The sequence below is a fragment of the Mauremys reevesii genome, linkage group 6, assembly GCF_016161935.1.
Source record: "Mauremys reevesii isolate NIE-2019 linkage group 6, ASM1616193v1, whole genome shotgun sequence".
Classification (NCBI taxonomy): Eukaryota; Metazoa; Chordata; order Testudines; family Geoemydidae; genus Mauremys; species Mauremys reevesii.
Window position 1 is genome coordinate 61,452,636 of NC_052628.1, and position 15,400 is coordinate 61,468,035.

Consider the following 15,400-nt stretch of genomic DNA (forward strand, 5'->3'; position numbering starts at 1 on the left):
CACCCCTCTTCCCCCACCAATTTATTATCCAAATGGTCCACAAGCAAACTGTGCACAAGTTACATTACTCTTATCATCTTTAGGGTGGATTGGCATACAATCTAATATACACTTCAGAGAAACCCAAAAGTAATCTCAGATCTGCCAACATTCACTCATTTGGAAAGAACTACTTACTCATTTGTATCAAAACTGTGCAACCCTTACTCATGTTGGTGAGCATTTACTTATGTGATTATTTATATTTAATTTAATAGGACAATTTAGGCAAGTAAGTACTCACCTATGTAAGGAGACTAACAAATTTATTTGAGCATAAGCTTTCGTGGACTAAAACCCACTTCATTGGATGCATGCAGTGGAATTTGTTAGTCTCTAAGGTGCGACAAGTACTCCTTGTTCTTTTTGCTGATACAGACTAACACCGCTAGCACTCTGAAACCTGTCACCAATGTAAGGGTTGCACAATCTAACTCTTGGTATTAATTTTAAATCTGCTTAAAAAAACCTCTCATAAGGGATTTGGTAGAGTGTTTCATCCAGACAAAAAGAATGAGGGGTCCTCCTGGCGCATTATTTGGGCATAAACTCACTGAGTTTGTCACAGCTGGATCATCCCACTACAGAAGGGGCACTACAGTCTTCCTCACTATCAGCTTTCCAAAACCCAACCAAAGCTACTTTTCCTCTGTAAGATTTGAAAATTAGTTAATTTTATTCCAAAAGCATGACAACAGCGCCAGCATCTAGAGGATCTCTAGCTCCTCTTCTTTGCATGTTGTCATAACAAATCTGCTTTCAGTTATTGATGCTGTTGACTGTGCAGGAGCTTTTCCAGTGAGAGCAATGTTCTTTCTTTGCCTCTAGTCTGGTTTGTCCCCCTTTTCTCCAGATTGTTTACAATGAGAATTCCGCCTGGGAAAGCACCAAACGCAGGATGTTTTCAAGGATTTCCCTAGCCAGGAACACCTCAGACTCCCTTAAAAGGAGTCTCTCAGCTGCTTGTACCCAGCCTGCACCAACTCGTCCTCCTCCTCCCTCAGACAGCGCTGTCTGAAGAAAACCTCTCCCAAAATCAAGGGGCGGTTTATGCCCTCAAAGACACCTTCACCCTAGCAGACTCTCTTTCTCTCTGATCTCCTATGACAGCTCAGGAGGTTTCCCCGTGAAATGCCCCCTCCTCTATGCCCAGCACTGGGGGTCTCTCCCGTAGACAAACACTGGCGCCCCAACACACGGGGTTATTCTATTGCATATCCTGCCCCCTCCCAAGCCCTGCGACATTCTGCACCCCCCAGCCCGGCGCGGGCACACTGCGCACCCCATAGCCCGACGTGGAGACAGACACCCTGCACTCCCCACCCCATAGCCAGCGCGGGGCCGCTGCCTGCCCCCCGGTGTCTTTCCCAGCCCAGGCTGCCCCGGGCGGGCGGGGTTCGCCAGGAGACGTGAGAGGCGGCTCGTCCGGCTCTGGGGAGGCCGCTCCGGCGGGCGGGGTGCGCGGCTGGCTCCCGGCGCTGCTCTGCGGGGAGGGACGGGAGGCGGAGCTGCGGCCGGGCCGGGAGGGTGGCTCTGCCTAGGGGCGGGGCGGGATCGGCGTCAGGCAGGGGGACGCGGCGGGCAAAGCAGCGGCCGCGGCCAGGAGGAGCCGCCAACGCCGGAGCCGTCGTGGGCAGCGGGTGAGTGCGCGGGGCTGCAGCCCCCGGAGAGTTGTGCGTTTCCTCCCTTCCCCGGGGCTGGGCGCGGCCACCCCCCGTCCTCCCTTCCCCGGGCATCTGCAGCGTCCTCGCCCTGGCTGCCTGGCACAAGCGCCCCCTGCCCCGGCACCCCGCGGGCACGTGTTTCCCGGCAGGGAAGGGCACCTCCCCCGCCGCGCGCCCCCTCGTTCCCCGGCCCGGGCTGGGCCATTGCATGGGAGCAACTTTTCCTGGGTGCTGCCGCCCGCGCGTCTGGCCGCGGTCGGGCCGGGCCGGACTCGGCTTGGCCAAGAGTAGAGTGTGAGTCGCCCACAATGCTCGGAGGCCACCAGCTGCTCCGCTCCCGGGCCAGGACTTCCCCCGCTGGTTTCCGGGCCGAGGGTCAGTGCTGAGCGGGGGGGAGAGGGAGGCTCCTCGCCCAGCTGCTGGGGAGAGAACGGGTCCCCCCCGGGATCTGGCTCCCTCTGCTCGTGCGGGCGGGGGTCTCCATTGCGGCCCCTGCTGCTTAGCGGTATGTGTCTCCTACGAAGAAACGACCATTTTTGTGTTTTCCTGGTTACTTCGGGGGTTAGAAAGTCGCTTTATGGCTTCCCGTTTAATGGAAGACTCACACCCCTTCCTGTCTCTGGAGTGGTGGATCAGCGCTGCTTGATAAGTGTGTGTTTCTCATCCTCTAGCTATACCTTGATATTGCTGTTCTTTCTACCTTGCCCAAGAAACACTTCAGCTTCCCTTTGGTCAAAGTTTCCTATGCTGCATTGCTTACATATATATACACATAGGTACATCTTTAATATGATAGCACAACAAACCTCGTAGTGCTTGTCTTGGGGTGAGAGGAAGAGTCGGTAGTAGAGTCAGGTATATTAAGGATGGTGGTGTAGCTTTTTAAATTGCAGTTGTAGATAGTACCATCTTGGTTATCATGGATCTGACTTATCTGCTATTGAAAATGCTTTTTCGTTCTTACACTTCACATGTTTGAAATTGTATATGCTCTGACTTCTGCACACCTACATGCTGAGCAATGAAAACCAATTTAATGTAGGCTTTTGGTCATAGTCAGTTTCACTTTAAGCTACCCAGCACTACAGTGTTCTGGCTTCTTCTGTCAACTGGAGAATACTTGTTTTTTTTTTTTAAATCTGAATTCTTCAGTGAATGTTTAAGAAGTAGAAACCTTCTGGTGTTAGATTTTATAGAAGTTTGTTTTTTGAAAAACATAAACATTAGACCAAAATGTAAATTGACACTATCCCTGTAAAATTTTGCATCAGGCATATTTTGGATGACTCTGTAAAGATGACATGAGGACAGAAAGAGGCTCATGTGACAAATAATGAGTTACACACGCACACAGCTCTCCAGAGAAGGATAGTATAAATTACAAATGTTAACCTACAATGTAACTCAAGCATGGGTATTAAAATGGAAACACTAATTATCAAGCCAAACAAAAAAAATCACAAAACCACAGGCATATAGCTTGGTATTCTGAATCCTTCCTACACTGCCAGATATCAAACAAGGTTCCACCATTCCTATCTGCCCTGGGCCATTCTTTACATGTCTTGTGTGGTAGTGTATTGAAAAAAAATATATAACAAACCTTTGATGGTCCCAGCTTCCAGAAGCCAAATGCTGACTTTCCAGAAATCTTAACCACAATTAGCACTTTTTTGGTCAATTTAGATTTATTTAAAAACAAAACATAAAGTTCCTATCCAATAATTTAAAATTCACAGTACAAAATAAAATATAAATGACTAGTCATCTCACCTTGTTAACAGAATGAATCAACTAATTCTTGGATGACAAAATAAACTCAGAACTGGGTTAGGGGTTAGATGATGTGGTGATTAAAACACTCCTGACTACTTGGCACCTTCCTTGGTTTAGTGCTGCCACCATGGGAGTTGCACCAGTGGTGAAAAGATGAGAAATTTTAGGGAAAGGGCTAATAATTAACCAAAAGGTGTGTGTAATATCTACGTCTTGCTCCTGCAACTAGGTCAGTGCAGGTGGAGACCTGCACAGAAGTCATTGAACTCCGTAGAGGTTTGTGCAGGGTTCTAAATCAGGGGTCGGCAACTGTTCAGAAGTGCTGTGCCGAGTCTTAATTTATTCACTTTAATTTAAGGTTTTGTGTGCCAGTAATACATTTTAAAGTTTTTAGAAGGCCTCTTTCTATAAGTCTATAATATATAACTAAACTTTTGTTGTATGTAAATTAAACAAGGTTTTTAAAATATTTAAGAAGCTTTATTTAAAATTAAATTAAAATGCAGAGCCCTCCGGACTGGTGGCCTGGACCTGGGCAGTGTGAGTGCCACTGAAAATCAGCTCGCGTGCTGCCTTTGGCACACGTGCCATAGGTTGCCTACCCCTGTTCTAAATGTACAGATTGAGTTGCAAAAACAAGGCTTTATATTGTATTTATTAGCCTGTTAACATTTGTTTATGAAGCAAGGGAGGGAGCTCTAAATCTGGTGAGTCCCAAGAGGGGTTTAGTTTGACACACCTCACTTCATCTATTATTTTGGGAGTGACTTAAGCATGTGCAATGGGTGTCACAGTATTTAGACTGACACAAAGTTTGGTCTTGAATACGTGTCTACAACTGCCATGATTGCAATGAGTTATACATATGTATGTAAGGGCAGAACATATGTTTAGCATATTACCTCCTTGTTAAGTATTGTTATGGCTCAAAGGCAGGGGTGAAAGTAACACAGAGGACTTACTGGTACGGGGGCCAGGCCTTGGGGGGGGGGAAGGGGTGGGACTGCAGGGGGTCAGTGTCCCCCAGCCAGCCCATCTGCACTGCCCAGTGTTCCAGCAGTGATTTAAAGGGCCCAGGGCTCTGGCTGCTGCTGTGATAGCGGCAGGGACGGCCGGAGTCCCGGGCCCTTTTAAATTGCTGGCCCCGGTGTAGCTGCTCCTTTTGTTTCCCCCCCCCCCCGCCTCTGTCGGTGGCTGGGGGTGGGCAAAAGGGGCAATGATGTTAAAGTGCTGCCAGGACAGTGATTTAAGCAGGGTCCTTAAAGCGCTGCCATAGCAGTGCTTTAAGTCAGCTGTGTGCGGGCCAGTACCAACGGCCACTTTTTACCGGTACACTGTACTGGCCCACTTTCACCCCTGCTCAAAGGGAAACAACAGGTTATAATCTTGCAGGTTGTCATTGTCTGAGTGCAAGAACATGGGGGCATTCAATTAAACTGAAAGGTAGCAAAATTAAAATTGTAAGTGGGAAAAAATATTTTCTGCTCACATATAATTGGACTGTGGAACTCACTCTCACAGGATGTCAATAGAACATGAATTTAGTAAGATTCACAGAGGGATTGGATGTTTATATGAATAACAAAGATATGTAGAGTTATAACAGTTCCAACAAAACTTTGGAAGTAAGATACAATCTCATGCTTCAGGGGTTAAGCCAGGGCTTAAATTTTCATAGAGTATTTCCCAGAGCCCCGGGGCTTGCAGCTTCTGCCTTGGAGATGTGAAAAGCTCTGAACAGCTCCGGATGAATTTAAGCCCTGGTTTAAGCCAATATCTAACTTTTAGGGTAAGACGTCATGAGGGCAAGTTACATCTCACTTATGTACTGTGGGTTTTTGTACCTTGTCAGAGGCATCTGGTTCTGGCCACTGTTGGAGACAGTTTACTGGACTAGATCATGGGTCTGATCTACAATGGCAATTCCTATGTATATTATAAAAAATTTGCTTTATTATTATTTTTTTGTTTTTATTCAGTTACTACCATTTCAATCCAAGTTGAAATCTTCCAAGCAAACAGAGAACTCTAGTGTAAGACACAGAAATAACAATATAGATTATTTGTAAAGAATAATAATCATAAACATCTTTGTCCATTAAAGTAACACAAGAAATATTGAAAATATTCTGCTTTAAATTAAAAATGGGGAAATATAAAGCTATATTTTACTCTGCTCCTCACATATCAAGCTTAGTTAGTTGAGTTCAATTAACATTACATCGGTTGCACTACTTATGCTTAACAAATAAAAGATTTTTCTGAGACAGAATTAGGAACTGGGTTTGACTGCAGAGAATTACAGTTTGGAAGGGCACAACAGAGATAATCAGGCTGTATAGGTGAAGGGTATACCAAGCTGATTTCTCTCTTTCTGTCTTGGCTGCTCCACATTTCTCCATCTCCAAGTGTGTGCGCACGCACACAGTTCAGAGCTTTTGGGCTGATGTGAGAAGGAAAGATCTACTTTATCTGCAGCCTTGGTTTTGAGTCTTACTCCTTGGTGGAGTGCCTTTCTTTAACCAGTGCCTTTCTCTAACCTGTTTTTGTGGATATAGGGAAGCCTTTTTCCAGATTTATCAATCTGATGTTTAAAATAAATAAATAAGACAGGAAAACTTAAACTGGTGCTCATAAAAGCAGCATCATTCAAAATTATTGCCGATTATGTCACATTTCTTTAGTTTTTAAGGGCTGAATTTTCAAAACTCAGCTAACTTGTGGTGAAGTAAGAGTGGTATGTGGTAAAGGTACAAGACAGATATACCGCAGTCAGATTTGGGATTCAGTTCTTTGTTTTTTCTCAGACTTCCTGGATGGACAAGTCTCTTTACCTCAGTTCATCATTTTTAAAATGTATATAAATATATCCCTACCTCAAATGGGAGTAGAACATAAATTCATGAATACTTGTGAGAAGCCTGGACACTACAGTGATTGGGAGGAGGAATATAAATACATAGATAAACGGCCAAAAATGCTTGTTGCACATGAAAAATTAGTATCTGCATACACAAGTATAATGTTTGCATATTCAAATAGTATCTTTTGAGCACAGTGTTTGCAAGTGTATATTTTGGAGCTGCAGTGTATGTAGTGATTTCTTAAAAGCTGATCCTAAAATCTGCACACATTAGTGGAGACCCTATTGGTATACAGAGAGCTGGGGTCTGAACATGACATGACCTATTTGAAATAGGAGTAGGTATAACACTTTTAGACAGAAATTATTTCAGTGGGTATTTCTGCGTTAAAATCACAGTAACCTGGCATATTTCTGTGCCATTATGATCATGAACCTAGTGAAACTATTAGAGCTGGTCAGGAATTTTCCATTGCAGTCTTTTCAGTGAAAAATACAGTTTCTGCAAAATAGATGTTTTCTGCAGGGAAATTTCATATTCCCCAAACCATGTAGATTTTCCATTGAGGGGAAAAAATCAAAACAAAATATTTAGATTGGGAGCTGGTCAACATGAATCAAAATAATACAGTTTGTCAAACTAAATCAAAATGTTTTTGTTTTGTATCCATTAGACTGGGGTTCCCAAACCTGGTTTGCGGCTTGTTCAGGGTAAACCCTGGGTGGGCCGTAAGACACTTTGTTTACCTGAGCATCCGCAGGTACAGCCACTTGCAGCGCCAAGTTCCCGTAGTCCTTGTTCCTGGCCATTGTTCTGTTTTTGCCTGAACAGTTGCAGTGCATCATAGGAAAAGTGGTTTGGATACTCATGCCCCCATTCTCAATAAGCTGGGTTTCCCAATATCAGTTCAACTGGGGGAGAGGGGAAGGGGAGAGGAAAGGGAAGGGGGTTCTCTGCTACATCATGGGAAATGCAGTCTGCTCAGGAAACCTTGCTGGTAGATGAGAATAGTGTGTGAGGGAACCAAAACCAGACTTCCCATGAGTTACAATGACAGCTCAAGGGTCACAGGTAAATGTTGAAACAAAACATTTAGATCTAGTTTGACAAACCAGAATGAAATGTTTCTAGTCAGGAAAGTTGTAATGTTTTGTTTCAGCATTTTTTAACCAACTTTATTTGAACTTTGTGTTGCATGAAAAAATTTATATATGACTTTGTCCCAATTTAAGATAAAAACAAATGTCAAAATATCAGAAGGGATGGGAATTCTGATTTTTGAACAGTTGTTGTAAGTATACAGGAATAATAGACACTACAGAGAGCTGCTCTTGTACCTAATGTTGTAGTGGACTGTTGTATTATGAGAAAAAGAATATGACCATGTAATTAAAGACAAAACTGTAATGCACATACAAAAAGGGCAGGGTTAAGGTTGCATGGCCAACCCCAGCTTTTGGATATTAATGTTCTCGAAACAGAAGTTTTTGAGTGGAACTTAGTTTATACTTGTCAATGATCAGTTTTCCTTACAATGAGTGGAGTAGAAGCAGCTTGTTTATAACTTTGTTGCATGTAAGGCTATTTCTGGCCCTTTTTGTTCAGTATTATCCGGGGTGGCTCTAGCTTTTTTGCCGCCCCAAGCACGGCAGGCAGGCTGCCTTTGGCGGCTTGCCTGCGGGAGGTCCGCCGGTCCCACGGCTTTGGCGTACCCGCCACCAAATTGCCGCCGAATTTGCGGACCTTCCGCAGGCGCGCCGCCGAAGGCTGCCTGACTGCCGCCCTTGCACAGACCGGCAGGGTGCCCCCCACGGCTTGCTGCCCCAGGCATACGCTTGGAGCACTGGTGCCTGGAGCTGCCGCTGAGTATTATATATTTCTGCTTTGTTTTTCAAATCTGTCATCTACACTTCTAAGAAGATATTTTGATATTGTTTTGGTCTGCAGTCTAGTGAGCTATCCTAAATATGCAGATAAATAATTTGTAGATCGTTTCTAGAAGGATGCAAGAAGACAACGTGCAAAGAGCCTTCTGTTAGGAAGAATTCTTTTCACAGCGGTGAATAGAAATGAGACGCTTGACCTCTGTTTAACGAAAGGGCTCTGCAATCGTCAGTTTAGAAGAGCTTTCTCTTCACAGCAGGCATCAAGTTATAGACCCTGGTGGCTATAATGATGTCTAATAACTATAGCTCCCTATCTTTTTCTCCCATAGCATTAATTTGCTTCATTATTGTTATATCAGGATATTAAATGAGATTAATCCACAGGTTTAGGTAACAGAGATGTAGTGTTCAGTTTTTCAGAGAACAAATGTATGTAGACAATAAACTTAGTTTGTTTCTGTTATGATATTAAACTCTGTGTGATATTAAACTCTGTGTTCTATGTGATACATCTTCTGCAACTGACAAAATAATTTAAATAGTCTGTTAAATGAAATGACAAGGTTGAAAAACTTCGTGTCTTATTTCTATTTCTAAAGTTTATATAAATAAATATACTTACATGGTCCTTGTTTTTCTTTTAATAAAATTAGTGCCAGAAGTCTACTACTCATGACAAGCCAGACAATAACAAAAAATTATGTCCGTACAATAGTATTGAGGAATTAAATGAGGGGGAGGGGCTCTTAACACCATGTTTCAAAGGGTTCATGCAAAGAGTGAGCTAAAGAAATGTCAGGTTAAGAATCTTAAATGTTAAAAAACAAACAAAAAAAACCTCATGTATTGCTACTAACGCACCAGACATTATTAAACTGAACTTTAAAAATCTGGTTTTTGCTACTAATTCTATTTAGTTTACTATGTACACTCAACCACTCAGACAGTGAAGATAGCCTAGTCAGTTTTAGTATCTCCTGCACTAGCACGATGCTGTAAATTTCAGATGCTTCAGGAGTGGGAGTTTACTGTAAATAAGTGTTGTTTTTTTTATTGGTCAGGAGTTTGGGCTTAGGTTTCATGAAACCTTGCTTTTACAATGATGATATGAGTAAAGATATGCCCAAACTGACTTATGAAGCATAAGAACAGTGAATTAAATGACTTAAGACTTCTTCTATAACTCTGATAAGTAGTGTTTGAAGGTACTTCTACAGGTGAAAATAAAGCTTTTTAAACAGTTGCAGAGACTTCCTTTGAGGAGTGAAACCACAATTGTGGCATCAAGAGGCATGATAGAATACCATGACTGCTGTGTTGTATGGAGGAGCGAGTTTGGTATGCTTTTGGAACCAGATATTTAAAAGACTTCCCCTTTTGCACTGCAAATTATAATCAATTACTATTTACAATACAAATTGCTGTTTTGCAATTTTGTATGCAGTTATGAATCTATCCTACCATAAAACTATCCTTTTACAACTCTGTTGCTTTCTTCATCTGCATCTGGTCAGCAGGCTACAACACTTTCTTACAGAGTCAGAGCTCCTTTACTGTGGTGCATGCTTTTGTCCCCTTGAGTGTGTTCTGCACCTTTTAAGCCTGTTCATATTCTCAAGTTAGTGCAGAATGTGGCTGTGTGCTTACTGATCTGAGCGTTTTTCCCTGAATGTCTGTGTTCCAATGCTCCTGGACTGTATTTAAGATGTTGATTTTGAGCAATGAAGGCTTGAATGGTTTTGGACCAACTTAATTGACAGAAACCTTTTCTCCCTATGTGGTATATTTATGGTTACAATCAATAGAGGATCCTAAAATAGAACATCTTCAGGACTGGCGGAGCATTCTCCATGAAGAGCCCTTAATCAGTGAACATTTTATCACACCACTACATTCATGAATTGTCTGAATGCCAATCTTCAAGGCAGGCAGCAAGGCTCCTCTAGTTCTTGGGGTTTTAGGATATGGTAAGATGTTTCAGGAGGTTGATGTCTCTCTTTAGAATAATGAGGTATTTTTCATCTCCTGGCAGATTTTTTGTGGATGTGGTGTACATTTTTGCATTTGCTTATGTGGACCATAATTTTAAACAAAATCTACTAAACTTTTGGAAATGTCCTTTTTAAAATAAACGTTATTTTTATAAAGGGTAACATTTTCAAAAGTGCCCAACGCCATTTTAAAAAAAATTAAATGGTCATTCCCAAGCAGTTTAATAGAAAACAAGTTCTGAAAAGATTAAACACAAATAATAGCAATAAAAAAAATCCCTTCTTCTAGTTAACTTAGTTCTTTGTGTTTGTTTAAAATCATTGGTACACTATTAACTGACTTTCAAGTATATACTCCCTATCTTCAACAGGCTTTTTGAAATTGAAGTGACTTTGTTTGAAGCCAGTTAGTTTTTTCTTTGCACACACATGTGCTCTTTGAAGTGTGAGATGCTGAATATAATTGGACTAGGAACTCCTTCCTCACTGCGGTAGAAGCTGAAGGTTAGAAATACAGTACCAGTCTGTGAGGGTTTGATATTTTTGATATTTAAGACATTTTTCTCATACTTCTAATATTAAAATATACTTGATGTTTGCTTTTTGCTTGATTATGAGTGTTCATATTGGAAAATAGTGTCAAGGTAACTTGCTCTCAAAATTAAAATTTGCTCTCCTATTCCAAGTTATTGCATCTGAAAATGATGATAGCCTAGAAAGGTGCTATTTGCAACATTTTTCTGTGGAGAGGCTTTTTGTCTACTCTATCTGTATGATATAAAATAGAGGAGCATTGCTAGTTATGTCCCTCTGTGACAAGTTGATGTTTTAGTTGATTGAAAGGCAAAATGCACATTTCTGGCTTTCTCGTCTCTTTTTTTAATATAGAGAGAATGTGTTCACCAGTCCATGCTCACTTTAAGGGGTGGCATTCTCTCTGAAGACATTAGTTAGGAAATAAGTGGAAGTTAGTAATTTTATTCTAAAATTATTTTAAATTATAATTCCTAGTACTATCGTAGTTACAGTTCTGGAAACTTAAAGAAATGGTGGGTCCTCTTCAAGAGGTCTGTCAATGATTGACAGCTTTGACTGCCTCCTTTGCTGCGCAGTAAAGGCCCCATCCTATAGGAACAGATTGATGATTGTGCCATTTCTGATAAGAATCTCAAAGGCATGAAAAGGTTTTCTTTATGACTCAATCACAAAGTCTAAAGTGGGTTTAAATTGTTTGTTAATAAGGCACAGTGATTTATGTAAAAATACCCTCTAATTCCATAATAAAAAATTGCCCATATAATTTACTTGGGAAGGGCAATTATCTTTCATATTACCCATAACTCTCAAGCTGTGATGATGGTGGCAGTGAGTTATTACGGTCTTTCCTTTGTGGAAAGAAGCTTAATAACTTTATCATGCCAAAGGTGTGCCAAAGTTATGGATCATGGGAAAAATAATAATTCTTTATTTCTCTCTAAGCGGTCAGTAATTCACAGCAGTGGATGCAGAATGATCACTTGCTGTTGCCAGGGTACAACATGAGACTTTCTGGAAAAAAACCAAACAGGCAGGAATAGAAAGAATGGCTCAAGAAAAGCTACCTCTCTGCACACCTACGAGTGGTTAAGGGGCAATGCCAGGACTACTAGCTATGGAGATTTGCCTTCTCTCCAGATAACTTACAAAGCTGACTTAAACCAGGACAGGAAAAGGCACCACAATGCAGATGATCAAAGGAACTCTGGCAGGCTTAAAAAAGAACACACTCTTGAGGGAAACACAGTGGGGAAGATTGTTGTTTTGGAGAGTCAGGCTGAGACACAGGGTGAGGGTCTTAAGAAGTTAGAGCTGGCTAAATTATTAGGGGATGGTAAGTCTTTAGGTAAGAGAGACATGTGTAGGCTGTTTGTTTTAAAATAATTTTTCTTGAAATGCTTTGTTCCTACTGCAAAATAATCAATATTGCTGTTTTCAGAGAACTGTTTGATCACCGTATACCACTGGGGAAGAATGGCAGGTACCCAAAGTCATCTGGACCTGCTGGGTAGGAATGATTGATACACAGGGTACTGTAGCCTTGGCCTGGTCCAAGAGAATTTCTGAATTCCATCCCAAGATAGGTAAAGGCCTATACCTGAGTGTACTTGGGGAGACCTGAGAGGGATAATGGTGCAGCTAGCCCTGAACGTTGAAACTCTTGTTTAAGAGATGTCCTCAAGCTGTCCCTAAATGTAGTGGATAGTTTTATATTTCACCTCTTTAGGAGAATGCCCTGTTGTTGTTTTTGTTTTGATTTTGTCCATCAAGTATCTGCTTAAGGCAGGTTTCAATAACTCTCAGTTTGAGTAACCCCCTAATTTTTCATGTTAAGATGTGTTCAGCTCAGAAGTAATGTGTGTCTCAATATTTAACTTTAAATCACTGTATCAAAAATATTCTTAGCAGCTTATGCAATGGTATTAAAAATAACTGACACCCAAGAATACACAAAGGCAAAGAAAAATATTATCAGTCTGAAAATATACAATCCAGACCTGCAAAGAGAAGACAAAGGAGTCTTTCATATACTTAATTATGTTTTCCTTTTTTTAAAGAGCAGGCAAGAAGTTGCTACTGCAGTGTGCATGATTAATAAATATTTCAGGTTGGAAATGACTGGACATATGTAACACAGGATTTATATTTTGAATATTTTAAAATTGTGTGCAAGCTGATGTAGTTCTCCTGGTGAATCACAGCTGCCCTGGGATAGGTTGTTAATAAACTAGTTGAAGGCTATTATATCTCATTGTCTGGAGTGCTTGACTTACTGGCTTCTGTCCATAGTTTGACTTTATCAGTACAGAAGGCCTCATGGTTTAATGATAACTTGAATATAAATAAATGAACCAGAGGTTTGAGAGGAGATGGCATATGAACTTTTGCAAATTAAACTGACTTCTTTATATACATAATTTATGCAGGTTTATAGGAACACTGTTCTTGAGACTAGAAATAGATACAGCAAGTAGTTAACCATAAGTGTTGTGTGGTGGCAAATCTGATGTAGCTGGAATATCTCTAGTCTCGACCAACATACCAGTAACTCAGTCAGGTGACAATATACTGTGTGAGTAGAGTAGAAAAACCTGGATAGAGTGTATCTCACTCTGAGAATATTTCGGCTTTCTGTGTGGAGAAGATTAATCAAGTGGGAACATCCTGTTTATCTGGCTGAGTGTGGGCCATCTTTCTTTTCTCTTCCTGGCCTGAGAAGTTTGATATCAATCCTTGTTTCTCATTTGGGATACATAAGGCCTACCAGCTCTTCTTTACCCCCATTATCAAAGGTGAGCTCCAAATCAGCTTCAGAATAAATTGAACAGAATGAGCATTTAATTCACCAGAAGCTACCACTGATGGTCTGGACTATGGAATTATATCATCCCACTTGAGCACAGTCACAAGGGAATTCACAATTTTTCTTGACTAATCCAGCTGATACTTTAAAAAATGGATTTTAAAAAAAAGTGATAAGGGGCTAATTTGAGTCTACATCCCAAATCTTGTAATATGATGTGATGCAGAGTTATATCATTTCCCTACTCATATTATTCAGTGTTAAGAGAAGCCTTTGGGCAAAATGATTGAAAGCCAAGGAGTTAGTTTCATTGACTGATTTCATCAAGCTGTATAATTTCTGTCATGCTCACAATATGTAGCAGTCTAGAGGCAAGGGGCCTATGTGGATGGAAATCTGAACTGAATTAGCCAGAGTTGGCTGTTGAGCCTAATCACGGTGAAGTGAAACGATGTGTTCTGGATTTGTCTTATCTGTGTGTAGGGTACAACCAGATCTTGTAATGTGTTAATAAATTGAAGATGGTTCTTGGCTATTCACAATCTTAAGGAATCAGTTTTCTGAGGAAGTCAGGATGTTTCTACCAGACTTGTAACCTAGCAGATTCTTCTTCCTCCCAGTGATCTAGTTCCTGTCACATAGGATTTTGCCGTTGAAACTCCTTCTGCTGTGAGCTACCAGCAAGGCAGCTCCATCACTGGCAGAATGTGGCAATTTGTTTAGTCACTGATGTGACCACTTGTGAATATTCTTTGTACTGGCTGCCAGTAGATAAATGAGTGAATTGCAAATATGATTTGTTGAAATGCAAAGGCTAAAAAAGACTGGATCCAACCTATCTGAAGAAAATACTCTGAAGAAGGTTTATTGGCCTTTCCAGACTGTGCTCATCCTCAAACTACCACTTGATGGTGCTGTCTGCTCACCTTAGTTTGGAGGGGTGGTCCCAGAGCTATGAGGAAGCCCACAACTGGAGGTCTGTGTTAATCCTCTCAGGAGGAGGAGGAAAATGAGACAATAAAACCTACTTCATTTTGTAGGTTGTATGGTGCTTGAGGAACTACTAGTATTTTTGTTTGTTATTGGAGTGTTTTGTACATATCTAATTGTATTTTTAATAGTAAAGCACTCAGTGCATCAGAAGGACATCTATTTTTTTTCTGTGTAAAAAATATGTTAGTGCCTTAGTTTTATGTAACTTATGTGGGAAAAGAATTTCAGTTATTCTTTGTAAGTTGATTTTTGGCTTTATTTATCTGTCAGAGTGTCAGTCATTTAAAAAAAAAACACATTTACATTTTGTATCTGTTTTTGATCTAAAATTTGTTAGCTATGCAACACTTTCTGTGATGAACCCATCACATGTTTCTCAATTTCCACTATGCTTTATCCTATAAATGGTAAATTATGTGAAATATTGTGGGTGAATAAATAAGATTATATTGAGGTTTGTTTGTTTTTAGTTAACATACCATTTAAATGTCTCTTAGGAATGAAAACAAATGTGCATCATCACAAGAAATAACATTTGTTTTTAGGTTATAAAATACATAAAATTCAGAGTTAAAAGTAAATCTCTTCAATAATTTGAGTTCAAACAAGATTGTTTGGGTTTTTGTTGTTGTTCTTAGGTTGGTTCAAATGTCAGGGAATAGTCAGCTGGTGTTTGTTTTCAGTCTTCGTCTAACTTAGAAATGGCTTTGTTCTAAATCCAGAAAATGTAGGTAGCTATCAAATAACTGAAACAAATCTTAATAAATTCACTTGTCAAAAGAGAATCATACACTTTATGATAATTATTACTATTTACATCATGGAAACTGATGGAGAAAATATTAAA

General features: G+C 40.7%; 1 protein-coding gene across 8 annotated transcripts in view; it reads left to right on the forward strand.

Moving 5' to 3' along the window:
* Positions 1 to 1,588: 1,588 nt before the first annotated feature.
* The window catches only part of PAM (peptidylglycine alpha-amidating monooxygenase), a 209,872-nt gene continuing 196,060 nt past the window's right edge, over positions 1,589 to 15,400 (forward strand). For 7 of the 8 annotated variants that reach the window (XR_005600194.1, XM_039543593.1, XM_039543598.1 and 4 more), the window contains exon 1: positions 1,589 to 1,679. The gene's annotated coding sequence lies outside the window, so the exon portion shown is untranslated. Of the gene's footprint in view, positions 1,680 to 2,074; positions 2,209 to 15,400 lie in introns of those variants that run through there. The other variant, XM_039543594.1, reaches the window with a different exon arrangement.